Raw genomic sequence first — 4569 nt, forward strand, 5'->3', positions numbered from 1 at the left:
GAAGTGGACTTCCTACTATCTACATGTCCTGCATAATCAAAGTCAGTGTACCCCACGACTCCTGTGTCATGGCTGCCATAGCATATGCACATATCTGTAGTGCCGTTCAGGTACCACATATGCGCATACCAAGTATGTGAGCGGCCTGTCCCAGATCTTTCATCCCAAAGCTCTTCTTGAGCTGAGCCTTAAGAGCATCTAGCTCATCATGATCTTTCCCTGCTATCAACATATCATCCACATAGAGTACCAAAATCAATAAAGAACCATCAGGGGCTTTCTTCATGTAAAGACACGGATCCATGGCACTCCAACTGTAGCCCTGTGAGACTGCATAAAGGCATCAAACTTATGATACCACTCCCCTAGGTGCCTGCTTCAAGCCATAGAGACTTTTCTTCAATTTGCACACTAGATGCTCCCTGCTAGGTTCTGCAAAGCCCTTAGGCTACTCCATATAAATCTCATCATGCAAGTCCCCATGTAAAAAAGCTGTCTTGACATCCATCTGGTATAAATCCAAGTCAAGCTGAGCTACCAAAGCCAAGACTAAGCACAGGGTGGTCATCTTAACCATAGGAGAAAAGACCTCATCAAAGTCCACACCATGCTCCTGCTTAAAACCCTTTGCTACCAATCTAGCCTTGTATGTTGGCTTGGGGTGTCCATGGGTACTTTTCAGCTTGTACGCCCACTTGCATGGCAAAGCCTTCTTGCCCGTAGGCAAGGAAACCAAATCCCAAGTGTCATTCTTATGCAAGGAGTCTATCTCAGACTGCATAGCTCTCTCCCAGGAGTGACTGTCACCCGTGCGCATAGCCTCATCATAGGTGAAAGGCTCTCCTACATCTGTAACCAAGGCATAATGCATCGAGGGTTGAAATCTATCAGGTGGATGTCTATCTCTAGTAGACTGTCTCATGAAGGCTCTGCTGCCTGCGCAGCTGCCTGTCCAACACCCTGACCATGAGCATTTGCTGCAGCTGTAGGCTGTCCAACTGGTTGTGTGGGAGCTCTCGGCTCCTCCTAAAATATGACCCTGCGGATCTCATTAACTCTCTCAGGCTGCCTATGCATTTTGTCTTCATGGAAGACTACATCATGACTGCGGATGACTTTTCGCGCCTGCGGATCCCAAAGACGGTAACCCATCTCGCCTGCATCCCCATAACCAAGGAAAATGCATTTGACACTCTTGGGATCCAGCTTACTTCTCTTGTCCCTAGACACATGGCAAAATGCCTCACACCCAAAGACATGGAGATGCGCATAAGAGGGAGGTTTTCTAGTCCATACCTCCTCTGCAACCTAGAAATCCAAACCACTAGAGGGTGATCTATTTATGACATGCACAGCTGTACTAACTGCCTCAGCCCAAAAGCTCTGTGGTAGACCTGCATGGCTAAGCATACTGCGTACACGCTCCTAGATGGTTCTATTCATCCGCTCAGCCAAACCATTCTGGGGGGGGTGTAGGGGATGGTCAACTGATGCTTAATACCCCTCTCATCACATAACTGCTCAAAAGCACGTGAGACATACTCACCCCATTATCTGTCCTTAGGCATTTTAGCCTATACCCAGACTGGTTCTCAACCAATGCAAGCCATCTTTGAAACACAGCCAAGACATCGGATTTCAGCTTAATGGGATAAGCCCAAACTTTCCATGAAAAATCATCTATGAACATAACAAAATACTTTGCACCACCCATAGACTGACAAGGCATGGGCCCACAGACATCCAAATGTACCAATGCCAAGGGCTCACTCATGCGTGGCCTACCAGACTTCTTATGCGTAGACCTAGTCTGCCAGCCATAGAGACAATGCTCACATGAATCAAAACATGCATAATCAAGGGGCGGTAAGTGCTGCAAACCAGAAAGTATTTTCATTCCCTTCAAAGACATATGGCCTAAACGGGCATACCAAAGAGATACATGTGGGATAGAACCCACAGACAAAACATGATCAAGGGAAGAAGCTGATACAATCAAGGGGTAGAGACTGCCAGCCTTGGCACCTCTCGCAATCACAAGTCTGCCATGAGTGATCTTCCATCCAGAGTCTCCAAAACATACATGATATCCTACATCATCAAGCTGTCCAGCTGACATGAGACTGCATGTCAAAGCAGGTACATGACGTACATCATGCATAACAAAACTACTGCCAGAAGGAAACTACAGCCTAACATCACCAATGCCCACAATATCAAGAGAGCTGTCATCACCCAAGCGCACAGAACTCGAAACAGTACGGCATGAATGAAACTACTCTCGGCAAGGTGTCACATGAAAGGATGCACCTGAGTCCAAGAGCCAACACTGTGCATACATAGAGTCTATCTCTATCATCTGCGAAGCACTGGAAGAAGCTGCTAGGATATAATCATCATCATCAACATTCTCAGGCTGCATAACATTAATCTCTTCAATTTTAACACTGGACTTTGCAGGTACTATGCTGCGATCAATAGACTTATCTTGCACTTTGTCTTTCCCCTTATCTTTGCACCTTTCATTGCGCAATTCATGGCATTGTGGCCTAATATGACCCTTTTCCCACAATGGTGATAAGTAACATCTGCATTCCTGCCACGGGATTTGCTACGTGACTTCCCACGAGACTTGGACAGAGATTTCTGAGAATCCCATCCACGGCTACTACCACTGCCATGCTTTCCATATCCATCATTCCTTCCTCTAATTGTCATAGCATGAGACACACGAGAGACATCCAAATTCTTACGGTTAACCTCTTCATACAGAGGAACACTTTCAACATCAGATAATTTCAAGGTAGCAGTAGAGGCACATAATGCAGTGCGGAATACATCCCATGACTCATTAAGAGTACTAAGTAAGAAAAGAGGAGTGACATCCTCTGTAAAAGTGATGTCCTGCGAAGTCAAGTTCTTGAGTATAGCATGGAACTGGCTCAAGTGAGTAGACATAGTCACATTCTCCTTCATGCGTAGATCCATAAGCTGTTGTAGCCAATACATCTGACTCACTGGACTTTTCTTGTCATAGAGATTTTTTATCTTTTCCCACAACTATCATGCACTCTGCTCCCACTGGCACAAAAGCCTTATGTACGAGCTCAAGAGCTCAAGCCAAGGCAAGACACAATGCTAATGACATAAGTCCAAGACAATACATCATTATCCTGAACATGTAGGCGATAGAGCATCCATATGTAGCATCCATAAGCATCTAAGACATCAAGTACATCCCAAGATACAACTTTGGAAAGCCAATAAATAGCTCAAGTAAGCTCCGAGAATCCAAGGTCAAGCCAAGACCGAGCTCCAGTAGCAATAGGCTCCAAACAATGTAACTAGCATGTAGTAATGGCATAGGCTAAGCATGTCAAGACCGGTTAGACATAAGCAACATACATGCCATAAGTACATCCAAGACAGAGCATCCAAATGCCTTGCAAAGTAAGCTCAAGCTCAACCAATGATCCCGAATCAAAACCAAGCTCTACGTCGAGCCCCAAGTGTCAATACATCACCATATATGTCCGTCGAAACATAGCCCGAAAAGCATAGACATAAGTATACATGAGTAAAATGACTTCAGTCCAACTGTGTACAGCTGTGATTTACTATTCAAAACTAAGAATTTTAGCACCAAAATCAACTCCAAATGGTTGTCAAACAATAGGCATACATTCCCCTAACATCCGGCATCAAACGGGACCAACCGGGCATCAAATGACAATGCCAAACAAGTTGTAGCATCAAATGTCAGTGTAACACTGTCATAAACTGCATCTGGACTATTATGACAATCCCAAAACAATGTTAAATCAGTCCAAATGCTATGCCAACACATCAACCATCAAAACCAAGCATCAAAGCATGTTCATATGCTCGAAATGGAGCCTTTCCAAGTGCCAATGGAGGGGGAGAGCTGCTGTTGTGATTGTCAATGCTGAAGACACATATGGGAGGGCTGCGTGATTCTGCCAACTGTAAATGTTGATCATGGGGCTGCAAAAAATGGTGGCCAAGCTTTGGAGGGGTCAAGTTAAAGCTAAGGAATGCCTCAAACAAACTCCAGCAAGTCTTGTTCAAAGGCAAGTGAGATATGAAGCAAGGGAGCTTCAATGGTGGTTGCCCCAATCTTGTTTACAGCCTGTGAGACCTGAGAACTGAAGTAAACCCTAAAGAAAATGATCAAATACCTCTGATGTAATGCCCTGAATGTGCCCAACAATGCCGAGAAGGTGCTCGGGAAGCCGAGGAGTAATGGGAGCTCAAAGGAGTCGAATATGGCTGCCGAGAAGGAGACCCAATGCAAGTAGGGAGTTGATGGGATGCTGAGAATGCCACAAACCAAGCTCAAGAGTCGAAAAGCAAAGCCCTGATACCAGTTGAAAGGGAGCGACAGATTGAAGGTTAAACTCGAGAGCTATGGCGGGAGAGCAAGAGCAAGAAAGGGAGAGACTAAAAATGGGAACTCCAACAGTCACAATGTGTGACCGTAATCTGTCACTAAAAGAATAAAGAATAAAGTGACAGTGACGGGCGCCCGCCACCTGTAGTGTGCAGTGG

The sequence above is a fragment of the Lygodium microphyllum genome, chromosome 9 (genome assembly GCF_053477565.2).
Source record: "Lygodium microphyllum isolate KBCC chromosome 9, Lygodium_microphyllum_v1.1.10, whole genome shotgun sequence".
Taxonomy (NCBI): Eukaryota; Viridiplantae; Streptophyta; class Polypodiopsida; order Schizaeales; family Lygodiaceae; genus Lygodium; species Lygodium microphyllum.